This window comes from Vombatus ursinus, unplaced genomic scaffold (genome assembly GCF_900497805.2).
Source record: "Vombatus ursinus unplaced genomic scaffold, bare-nosed wombat genome assembly UNPS02014812.1, whole genome shotgun sequence".
Taxonomy (NCBI): domain Eukaryota; kingdom Metazoa; phylum Chordata; class Mammalia; order Diprotodontia; family Vombatidae; genus Vombatus; species Vombatus ursinus.
The window spans coordinates 51,388,402-51,401,522 of record NW_020954590.1 but is presented as its reverse complement, the minus strand read 5'-3'; positions in this window follow the sequence as shown (position 1 = coordinate 51,401,522).

Here is a 13,121-nt window from a genome sequence, read left to right as displayed (position 1 = left end):
TATCTATCTATCTATCTATCTATCTATCTATCTATCTATCTATCTATAATAAACAGAAGATAGTCTCAGAGGGAAGGAACCAGCAGTGAGAGGGAGCAGGAGAAATGGGGGAGGAGGATGGAGAAAAGCCTCCAGCAGAAGATGGGATATGAACTGAGTTCTGAAGAAACCCAGGAATGGGGGATAGCCAGCAAAAAGACATGCATTTGGGAATGGAATGTCTTGCTTGAGTAATAGCAAGGAGGCCACTGATGCTGAATTGTAGCAAAAGAAGACGGGAAAGGTGGGAAACTCAAACAAAAGGACTTTTAAAATTTTATCCTGGAGATAACAGGGATTTTCTAGAATTTGCTGAGTATTGGAGGGGTGACACGGTCAGACCTGTACTCTGAGAAAATCATTTTGGCGGATAGGCAGAGGATGGAAGGGAGGGGGAGGAGATGGGAGTCAGAAACAGGGAGATCAAATAGAGAAGGAGACCAAATGGCCAGTGTTTTTGTGTTGAGTCTTTCTGTTCTTAGGTAGACTGGTTGCTGGACAACAGACAGTCTGTTGCCAAAACTGTATCTGAGATCTTTCTAGTTCTGTAAAACCTGTTGGAGCTTAGACTCTGTAGCTATATAGCCTTTAAGGATCCAGGGTAATCTCAGCACCATAATTAGACCCCAAAGTAGGACTAAAAAACACAATTAGTAGTAAACTTTATAATTAAAACTGAACAATGTTGGAAGTCGGGGAATATTATTTTGAGATACATATATATGTATGTATATCTATCTATCTATCTATCTATATTCAATACAAAAGGTATTGGGGTGCACAGGAAATACCCATTCAATGAAAAGAAGGAAACTGATCAATTTACCTTTTGCCTTGTGATAAGATACCTTGGGCAGTACAAGATGTACTGAGTGCTGCGTTGTTTTCCTCAACCTCTCACCTTTTTTGAAGGTAGCTCAGCATCATGGATAGAATACCAGACTTGGGGGGTGTGAAACCTGAGTTCAAATCTTACCTCAGATTCTTACTAGCTGTGAGACCCTGGGAAAGTCACCTTCTCTCAAGTAGCGTTTCTTCATTTGTAAAATGGGGAAAATAATAATAGCATCTATCTCACAGGTTGTTGTAAGGTAATACCTATAAAGGTCTCTGCAAATGTTAAAGCACCATACAAATGTTTGTTATGCTACACACATAGAGATTCTCTTTACTTTTCACTCTGAATGTAGTTGTTTCTGAAAAAGCTGCAAATATCCTGTTTCCTGGCTAGGACTGTTTAGCCTCTGTTCTGGTAAAAGGTAGGGATCCCTGACTGAGATTAGGAGCTGGGGGGCTCGCTCAGGACAGGGAAGGCTTCTTCCCAGCCCGCTTTTGGCTTGACTGGCTCCTGGCCCTATGCCTGCCTCAGTTGGTGACCTGCCCACCTGGCTAGCCTCTATTCCAACCTGTGTTATTGTTGAATCTGAAAGAGCAGAGGGGACAGAAGTTGCCCTGACAACTCGGAGACATTAGTAGCTGCTAGATAAAAGGTGCGGGGGAAGGGCACACTGTTTCATTGGTGGTGATGGTAGTAATTGCAACTGGGTTAATAAACCAGATTCAACCCTTAGGGAGCCAATCATTGTGACCGGGGCAGAAATATCACGAAAAACGGTACATTCCCTTAGACTTAACCCAGTGAATAATTGGCATACATAAAAACTGCTGGCAGTTACACTCTTGCTTAGAAATTTTTAATGGCTCCTTTTTTACCTACAGGATTAAGGCTGGACTCCTCAGCTTTATATTCGAGATCTACCACAATCTGATCTTAGTGTAATTTTATAGTCTTACCCTCCACTAGTCCCTAACACAGCCTATCTCTTTTACCCACTGCCCCACCTTACCCTAAGCAACTATTCCTGTTTTTATCTCTAATAAGTATTTACTCACACTGTTCCCCCTCTAGTTGAAATTCCTTTTTCCTCCTTTGCCTATGCAGCTTCTGACCATCTTTTAAGGTTTCAACTTAACTCCCATCTTTTTCCTTTCAATTCCAACAACACTTCATCATCTGAATGACTCACTTGGCACTTAGCGTACACTGCCTTGTTAAATCTCTTGTATTATTGTTTTTCATTTTTTTTAGGTGTGCATATTTTGTTTCCTTAAGTTGAAAATTGTTGTTGTTGATCCTTCATTCTAGAAGAGGAGCAATGACATCAGGAGGGTGATGTCTTGACTTGCAAGGGATTTGGGTTTAAGTGAGGCAGGGCTGTGCAGAATCATCAGTCCACTCTCTCCTCCAGAGTCACTGGAGTCCAATGGCAAGGCATAAGTCAAGACGACTGGCTGTGGAACGTTGAGAACAAGCTCAAGATCAAGAAAATGAGCTTAAGGACAATGTAAGAGTAGATTAGCTAGAAAGTACCTTAGAGACCATTTAATTCAACCTTCTTATTTTATAGATAAGGAAACTGAGGCCTAGAGTCCAGCTCAAGGCCATAGAGCTAATTAATAGTTTTATTACTCCAAGTCCAGTGCTCTTCCCACTAATGACACAATCCCTTACCCATTCAGAACTTATGAGCTAAAGTTTTGGACAGCAGCAAAGAAACAAATAATGAAATTACTAGGAATAGGCCTAGTAAAATAGAAGAAGGGGAGTGGAAAAGAGAAAGGGAAGAAAGGGAAGGAGAGAAGGGGAGAAAAGATGAGGAAAGAAAAGAAAAGAAAAGAAAAAAAGAGGGAAAAGAAATGAGAGGAGAGGAGAAAACACTAAAGGAGACCATATGTGACAAGAAGAGACAAAAAGAGAGGAAAGAAGGAAGAAAGAGTTTTTCTTTTGTATTTTGTCAAAAGTATAATGACTAAATAAAGGGAGGTAGTTGGAGTGGTCTCATGAAGGGAAAAATGTGTTGAAGTGTCCTTTCCAGATGTGAGAGTTGGGAATACACCCTGTGACCTAAAGATCACTGCACAGTCCCATCTGTCCCCAAATGCCTTGGCTCCCAGGTGTCCTGGCTTCTGCTAGACTCAAGTCCCATGAGGAACCCACTATACCACACTGTTTCTTTGTATCACCACAATGCCTAGCAAGTACTGAGGTATCAGTGGTGCCCAATAAGTAGTTGTAAAATTGGTTGAATATACATATTGCTGCTTCCATTACCAAAGCCAATAGTAGCAGAAGGGCAAAGTAAGCAGTTACCCCATAGGATGGCGGTGCTTATAACTCGACCCACCAAAACAAACAAACAAACAAACAAACAAACAAACAAATACACTAATGAATGAATAAATAGATAAATAAATTCTTTCTCTTATATTCACCACCAGGGGGCAGTATAGCAACCCAGAACATGAGAATGGCAGACATACAGGTTAAGGAACTAACTAGCTCAGTAATATACGAAAACTTTGGGGAGATGATTTTACCCCACAACACAAAGAAAAACCATGTCAACATAACCTCAGACATGCAATATGACATTGTTGGCATTAAATACACTCACACACACAATAGCTGAGTGACAGATTGGGTCTTTTGTGTATTTTAGACAGCATATAGTTAATCATAGTTTAAACTATAAATATTAATAATTAAGCAATCATTTGTGCAAATAGGTATGTGGTATTTACCACTGTGGCCTATAAAGGTAGGGTACAAAGTTATAATTCATTTTAATGTTGATGCCTTCAGCGGGCAAGATGCCCCAGGACGTGTGGATTGAGAAAGAGAGGGAAACTAACTAGTGGAGATAGGATGTCACCAAACATTTGTGGAGCATTTATAGTGCTTATGTTTCAGAGTACTATGTTGGAAAGAGTGCTGGAGTTGGAGACTGGCGATTTTACCTGGGTGACCTTGGGCAAATCACTTCATCTATCCAAGTCTTACTTTTGTTATCTGTAAAACGTGGGTGCAAGGGTTGAACAAGGGTCTTCTAAGATCCTTTCCAACCCTAAATCTGTGATCTTATGATTCTTTGCTAGGACAAATACTCATGATAATAAGGACAGGAACTAGACTTGTGATTTCATTAAAATAGGAAACACCAAGATGAGGAAACTGCCTGCGTCCATTCAGATTGGCACCTTCTCTGCAAACTATAGCCTTATAGAGTTGACTAGAGTACCAAGAGGTTAAGTCACTTGTCCATGGTCACATAGCCAATGTGTATAGGGGCAGGACTACAACCCAGGTCTTGCTGACTTGAAGGTGAACCATCTTTTTAATGCCAAATGTATAGCAGTAGCAGAAACTTATCTCAGACCATTTATATTTGAATCCTATTGAAAAAAATGAGAAGAATGAGTTATTAATAACGATAGTGATAGTAGTGGCTGACATTAGCACTTTATGTTTTAAAAGGACTTTACATATAGGGTCTTATTTGATCCTTATACACACACAGCATCATTCCAAATCACATTTGGATGGAGCAGATAAGATTTGTAAATCACTTTCCTCACTATCCTGTGAGGTAAACAATAAAAATATCATTATTCTCATTTTATAAATGGTAAATATGAGGTCTAGAGGCATTAAGTGACTTGAACAAGACTACACAGCAAGTAAGTGAAAGGAAGCAAGGAAGGGAGGACAAGAAAGAGTTTTTGATGTTTTTTCCCAGCGGTGCAATAGCCAAAGGGATGAAGCTAAAATATTCTCATGGAAGGAGGATGTGCTCAAGGGTCATCTCTGGTGTACAGAGGTGGAATGACACTATGTAATATTAAAGGCCCTAAAAGGATCTTACCTTTTGACAAATCCTTGGCTTCCCATCAGCCTATCAATAGAGTCCCTCTTTTGGGTTGAGGGCTGTCTTTGGCTGGGCCCTAAAGGAATGGTAGATAAATTTGGCTGGGAAGAAGGAGGACAGGGCACTATTGTGGAGGAAGATCCAGACAGAATGGCCCAATGGGGGTTCATAACAGAGATGAACACAATGAGGCATGCAAGGAGGCAAAGGGGAGATGAAAATGCACAAGTGGAAGATTAGGGAAAGTGGCAAGGACAGCTTTAAATTATATATTATACTTCCAAATTTGCTCAGGCCTGGCATGGAAGGAGAGAAGGTATCAGGTACAGGTGAAAGGGAGCAGATAAAAGCTCCCCCACCCCATAATCTTAGGGAAGTACCTTTAGACATAAGGGAGAAACAGGGCTCAGATACTTCACATAATCCAGATAGTCTGGATGCCTGCATTCACTCATATCTTGGTAGGTGGAGTGATGCATCAGAAGAGCTAAGCCTTTGAAGACCCTCTCTTAATTAAGCCTGACAAGTCCTCAGATGACAGGCATAGTTGCTTCCTAAGCCCAGAGTCAAGGGTCAAATATTAACCATAAAAAGGGACCTTATTATGCAGTTTGCTGGTTCTGCTTAAAGAATTATTGACACCTGAGAACAGAAAGGACTTTGAGAGGTCAACTAGTCCAGTGGTGTCCAAATTTTTTGGTCATGTGCTTGATAATTAAAAAAAAATTTGAACTTGCGTCCTCAATAATATGTTAATTAATCTTTCATCCTTCCTTCCTTCCTTCCTTCCTTCCTTCCTTCCTTCCTTCCTTCCTCCCTACTCCCTCTCTCCCTCTCTTCTTTTTTCCTCTCTTTGTTTTCTCTCTTTCTTTCCCTCCCTCCCTAGGCATTTAGGTGGTAGAATTGATAGAGTACTGGATTTGGAGTCAGAAAAAAATGAGGGTTCAAATTCAGCCTTAGACATTTAGTAGCTCTGTAATCCTGGACAAGTCACTTAATCCTTAGCTGTCTCAGTTTCCTCATCTGCAAAATGGGGATAATAGTAACACCTACATCATAGGGTTGTTATGAAGATAAAATGAGATAATGTTTGTAAAATACTTAGCAGACCTTAAAATGCTATATATGTTATCTATTATTATTATTGATTATATAGATGTACTACTACCCTACTATGTATGTATTATGAAGCATACACTAAAAAAGAACTGAAAAAGAATGAGATAAGCATGAAATAAATAATAATCTAAAATATTTTAAATTCATTTATTAATGGTACAAAATACTTATTTTTGAGAGCAATATTCATTATTTTCCAAAAAAATCCCTATGAATGTATATATTGGGGGAATAGGACAGACTTGTAAGTAATAATTTTTTAAATTAATTATTCAGTTAATTTGATCAATGTAGCTAGCCAAGCAGGTGGATTTTTTTTAATACTTTTTAAAAATAGAGCAATACAAAATGGAATAGTCAGGGAACACAACAGCTTTTCTAGGAGTCATGTTTCTCTGGGTGTGGCTGTTCCTTATAAATGATGCAAAAACAAGCAAAACTGAACTGTCCCTGATTTCAACTCAGAAGAAAGTTTTCAATATAAATTTATTCCTTTTTCATGGTTCTGCTTATGGTATCACATATTAATTGCTCATTCAAGTTTGGATAGTTTACTTGTGATTTTTTATGAATGTGAAGGGAAAAAAAAGTTCAATCTGCCTAGACCACAAGGTTTTAGAAGGGAAATAGAACATAATAAGGCTGGAAAAAAAAGCTGGGAACAAGTAATGGATGCTTTTAAATGCCAAACAGAAGTTTATAGTTGATCCTAGAGCCAGGAGGGAACTCCTGGAGTTTAGGAAGTAGAAGTATGGCTGGTTAGACCTGGAAATTGGGAAAATAAGTTTGGCAGCTAAATGGAGGATAGATTAGGAAAGGGAGAGATTTGGGGCAGGAAGACCAATTAGGAAGTCATTGAAATAATCTAAGGGAGAGAGGATGACACCTTGAACTGGAGTGGTGGTGGTATAAGCGGAGAGAAAGGAACATATTTTATTTTTTAATCCCCCCCCCACTTAATAGTATTTTATTTTTTCCAATTACATGTAAAGATAGTTTTAAACATTCACTTTTATAAAATTTTGAGTTCAGAAATTTTTTTCTTCCTCCCCTTTCCCCTCTCTAAGACGGCATGCAATCCGATATAGGCTATATATGTATAATCATATTAAACATATTTCCACATTAGTCATATTGTGAAAGAAGAATCAGAACAAAAGAAAAAAAACATGAAAAAGGGAAAAAGAGAGAGAGAGAGAAAATAGTATGCTTTGGTCTGCATTCAGACTCCATAGTTTTTTCTCTGGATGTGGATAACATTTTCTATCATGAGTCTTTTGGAATTGTCTTGGATCATTGTATTGCTGAGAAGAGCTAAGTCTATCATAGCTGATCATTGCACAATGTTGCTGTTGCTGTGTACAATATTCTCCTTGTTCTGCTCACTTCACTCCGCATCAGACCATACAAGTCTTTTCAGGTTTTTCTGAAGTCAGCCTGCTCGTCATTTCTTATAGCACAATAGTATTCCATTACATTCATATATCACAACTTGTTCAGCCATTCCCCAGCTGATGGGCATCCCCTCAATTTCCAATTCTTTGCCACCACCAAAAGGGCTGCTACAAATATTTTTGCACATGTAGGTGCTTTTCTTTTTTTTATGATCTCTTTAGTATACAGACCTAGTAGTGGTATGTATTGCTGGGTCAAAGGGTATGCACAGTTTTAGAGCCCTTTGGGAAAAGAACATATTTTTAAAATGTAGAGATAGAAAGTATGGATCTACAGATTGAGTGAAATTGAGTTAAGGCTGATTCTTAAGTTGTAAAGTTGGATGTCAGTAAGCCTGGTAACATCTTCCAGAAATAGGAAAGTTTGGAAGAGAGATAGATTTTGGGGGGAAAGATAATAGAAGATCTGCCATGAAAATAACAATGAATCCATTCCTGTTATCTTATGGTTCTCATTCTATCCTACTTGAAATGGAAAGGTGAGGTATGGAAAACAGTGGTGCAGAAGGACTCTCATTCACTGGTCACTGCCCCAGAATTAAGAGCCTGCCATCTGAGGCATGACTGATATGGTCATGGTTAGGTCATAACTACTCCAAGAGGCTAAAGTCAGGAGATTGGGGGATATGAATAGCAGTAGGAAAGGGTCAAGAAAGGGCAATATTGGTGGATAATGGATTCTATTGGAGACAGGCCACATAATTGGCTCTTCTGAAGAGGGTCCAATGCAACCAATCTTCCTACCTTCTAATTGGTTGATGCTATAGAGTCATGCTATAGTTCCCCCCTTTAGAGACTTCTGATCTAGACTATCCCTCAAGGGGCACCCATCAAAGTCATTGTAGACTGATCAATATTCATTTAAAAAACAAACAAACACACAAACCAGCAACATCCCAAACCCTTCTAGACAAGATCTCTTTCAGCAATCAGTTCAGGGGAAAAAATAACAGCTTAAACAAACTATTTTGTTAGCTAAGTCTTCCATATGTTTAGAAAATGCTTAAATCTTTGTGTCATTGTTTCTCGAGGGCTCACATTAAAACCAATAGAATATGTAGGACCAAAGCAGCAACTATTTGAACATAACAAAAACCCTGGCTATTCAGAAGCCCTTACTTGATGGTAAACTGACAGGTAGAATTCACAGGAAGGCTGAGGGCTAACCACTGTTAAAGTGAAGGGTGAGTTTAAATGTTGATTAATTAATTTTCCCTTGCAGGAATCAGATTCTTCACTCCATTTCATTTGCTACCTTTGCAGTGGGGAACTATAAGCATGGCTGAGAAGGGGACATGGTTATGCATTAACTTTTGCTTATTCTGAAAATTTAAATGTTGCAGTCAACTTTTCAACATCTCAAAGGTGAAGGAGTCTAAGCTCAAAATTAAGCTTCATTGAAAAGGAGAATCAGGGGCAGTTAGGTGGTGCAGTGAATAGAGCACCAGCCCTGGAGTCAGGAGGACTTGAGTTCAAATCTGGCCTCAGACACTTGATACCTACTAGCTGTGTGACCCTGGGCAAGTCACTTAACCCCAATTGCCTAGCCAAAAACAATACATAAATAAATAAATAATAGATAGATAGATAGATAGATAGATAAATAAGTAAATAAAAATAAAAGGAGACTCCCCTATTCATGCTCCATTGTCATTATGGGTCTTAACAGAATAGTCGGATGGCACAGTGGAGAGAGCACTGGGCCTGGACTCAGAAAGACCTGGGTTCAAAAACAGCCCTGGATACTTCCAAGCTGTGTAACCCTGGGTAAGTCACTTAACCTCTGTTGGCCTCAGTTTCCTCAAATGTAAAATGTGGATAATAATAGCTCCAACCTCCCAGAGTTGTTATGAAGATCAAATGAGATAGTTGTAAAACACTTAGCACCATACCTGACGCACAGTAGGTGCTTAATAAATACTTGTTCCCTTCCTTTCCTCCATAGCTTTTCATTCTGCTTCCAGATTTCTCCTATCAGTTCCCTCTTCTCTGTTCTTATTCATACTACCCTAGTGCAGGACATCATTATAATCTGCATGACTTGTTGTAATATCCTCAACATGGAGCTTTCAGCCTCCATTCTCTACTCTCTAATCATTTTTCTGATTGCTACCTCACTGTTTTTCTGTATCTGGTCATGTCACTTCTCCAATGGCTTTATTGTCTACTCAGTAAAGTCTAAACTTATTTGCCTGGCATTCAAAGCTCTCTGTAATTTCAATTTGGTACCAATCTATCTTTCTAGACTCATCTCATATGATTTCACTTCACAAATTGTACACTGCAGCCAAACTGAACTATACTCTATTTCCCTCAAACATCCTCCACTTCCCAGACTCCCCATCTTCACTCACACTTAGCAAGGCGCCTGGCATATAAAGTAAGTGCTTAATACATGCTTGTTGACACTGATGTTTTATGTGTCTGAGGCCGGATTTGAATTCAGGTCCTCCTCTACTCTAGCTGCCTCCCCATCCATTTTTTAATTATTTATTCATTCATTCATCATCCATTTTTTATTTATTTATTCATTCATTCATTTATTTATTTATATAATCATTCATTCATTCATTTTTTCATTGGTTTATTTATTTATTTTTAAGCAATTGGGGTTAAGTGACTTGCCCAGGGTCACACAGCTAGTAAGTGTTATGTGTCTGAGGCTGGATTTGAACTCAGGTCCTTCTGACTTGAGAGCCAGTGCTCTATCCACTGGGCCACCTAGCTGCCCCTTTATCCATTTTTTAAAAAGCACAACTCAGATGCTTCCTTTTGCTTGACATCTTGCCCTATCTGGCTTGTAGATAGAGACCTTCTCATTCAGACCTCACATAGTGCTTGGTGTCCTTCCTCTTTAATATACTTATGAAGACCACATCTCATTCAATCATGGGCATCCTTGAAAGCTACCCAAGGCATATTTTGTATCAGCATCCACTGAAAATCACTGCTCATGAGTCTTCCTCATGGCAGCTAGTGGCCAGTGGGTGGAGCTCAGGCCTTGCAGTCAGTTAGACCTTAGTTCAAATCTAGCCTCAGGTACTTCATACCTGTATAATCCCAGGTAAATCACTTAACCTTTCTTAGCCTCAGTTTCCTTAGTTGTGAAATGGGGATAATAACATTACCTACCTCAGAGGGATGTTGTGAGGACAAAATGAGGTAAAATTTGTGAAAAAAAAATTGCTTAGCCCAGTTATTGGCACATAATAGGTGCTATATAAATGCTTAAATAAATGCCTTTCCTTCCATTGTAGGTGTCTTTTATTTGGGCAAGTACAAAGCTGTTGGAAGAGCTGTATCTTCTATCCATTTAGAAAGAATGTAGAAGTTTATATTAATATGTTGATTTAGTCAGTAATCCGATGGATAGACAATTATGGCCTGGTAAGCTTCTTCGCTGGCACAACCAGGAAAGGGGAGTTGTACGGTTGCCAAGGTGACAGGGAAAACACAATGGTAGAGTATTAATCTGGGAGAAAGGGAACGCATATTTTCACCAAGGAACATCAGGGAGGCAAAATACACACACACACACACACACACACACACACACACACAAAAATGATTACCAGGCAGTATAGACATGTACAAAGAAAATTGAAAGTGGTCTTTGCTGAGAGGACAAGAAGAGTAGGGTGACAGGTTAAGCTTTCAAAGTGTTTCAAAGTGTTTAAAAATAATAATGGCAGCTAGTACTTATATAGAACTTTAAGATTTGCAAAGCACATTATAAATGTTGATTCATTTTATCCTGCCAATAAGTCCTCTGGGAGATAGGTGTTATTGCCATCCCTACTTTACAGATGAAGAAACTGAGGCAGACAGAGATCAAGTGACAGAGCTAGTAAGTGAGATTGGATTTGAACTCAAGTCTCCCTGACTTGCCATCCAGCACTGCACCACTCACTTGCCCAATGGCCATGTTGTTTTTCTACAAAGATCAGGGAAGGAAACAATTCCAGAAGATTGAGCTATTATGTTGCCTTTGGCAAAGGAGATTTTTTTTCTTGTGCTAGGCAATGGGGTTAAGTGACTTGTCCAGGGTCACACAGCTAGTAAGTGTTATGTGTCTGAGGCTGGATTTGAACTCAAGTCCTCCTGAATCCAGGGCTGGTGCTCTATCCATTGTGCCACCTGCCCCAAAGGAGATCTTCATAATATAATTTAAATATGTGTCATATAAAATAAATAAGGATATTTATCATTTCTTGAATTGTTCCTTTTCCCTGACTTTATGTAAAGCTATTGATGAACTGAACACTTGAGAGAAAGACCCTTGTAAATCCAGCCCAGTTTAGTGAATGATGAGCATGTTAGAAACTCCACTATCACCCTCTTACATTGCCTTAGCATGGCATAGAGCTGAGCCTAAGGTCTCAAAGAGGGTGCCAGTGGATTGAAAGCTCTGGCAGATCCTTCTTCCAAATTAGGAAGACAGGGGCAGCTAGGTGGTGCAGTGGATAGAGCACTGGCCCTGGATTCAGGAGGACCTGAGTTCAAATCTGGCCTCAGACACATAACACTTACTAGCTGTGTGACCCTGGGCAAGTCACTTAACCCCATTGCCCAAACAAAAAAACAAACAAACAAACAAACAAAAAAACAAATTGGGAAGACAGCTAGGCAGTGCAGTGGATAGAATACAAGTCCTAGAGTCAGGAATACCTGAGTTCAAATCTAGCTTCAGATGTTTCCCAGCTGTATGACTCTGGGCAACTCATTTAATCTTGCGTGCCTCAGTTTCACAACTGTAAAATGGAAATGATGACAACTCTTTCCTCACAGGATTGGTGTGAGGATGAAATGATACAATATTTATAAAGTGTTTAGCATATTGCCTGGTACATAGTAGGTGTTTAATCAATGTTTCTTTCCTTCCTTCAAGTTAGAAAATAATAAGTTGCAATTCAATTTAATTCAGTAAGCACTTTGTAGATAATGCTAAATGACAGACACAGTGCTGGGCTCTAGAGATAGAACCAAAAAAATAAGACAGCTCTACCAGCAAGGTGCTTACATTCTAATGTAATGTAAGGTTTGGGTCTTTCACCACACTGTCTGGTGTCCAAGAACCAGGTTTATCTGGAGAAACTCCTCACCAGAATTTGGTCACCAGGTGATAAAATCTTCTGGCCACAACTCACAAAGACCATCTACTGAGATGGAGAGGGAATTTCCTCACTCATGAAATCTTAGAAACACCGAGAGCCTTCTAATTTTTGGTATTATAGTAAAGCCAATTATTCTAGAATGGAATAACTACTCTCCTGTGGCATATTAAGGAAGAAAGTAGGTCCTGAGCACTGAGAATAAAGGAGCTAAGTGATAGAGAACAATGTTTGTAGGATTTTTTTTGCAGTGACAGACTCTTGCAATTTTAAGCAATCAAAATTTCATGGTGACATTATAGTAAAATGTTTTCATTTTTCTCATATCTATTATTATTGGGTCTAGACTTACAATTTCATTCTTATGGGAAACAATCAGTATGCAAATTCCCTCCACCAATGGAGATTGGTAACCCATTTGTAAATTATAGTCTCAGAGAGTTGGCTGGATATTGAATGACATCCATGGATACTCAGCTAGCTCACCCTTAGACCTGGAGTCATTATCTTAGTCTGAGACTTCAGGGTTCAAGTCACCATGACTATCATTAGGTGAGTCCCTTCTCTATAGGTCCTCAGCTCCTTTGTCTTAGGCTTCCTATGCTTAAGAATCTCTTACCCAATAAGAGTACTCACTTGGTCTTGTCACCATGTTGAAGATTCATGCCATGCATAGTCTCCTGAGAAAGGTA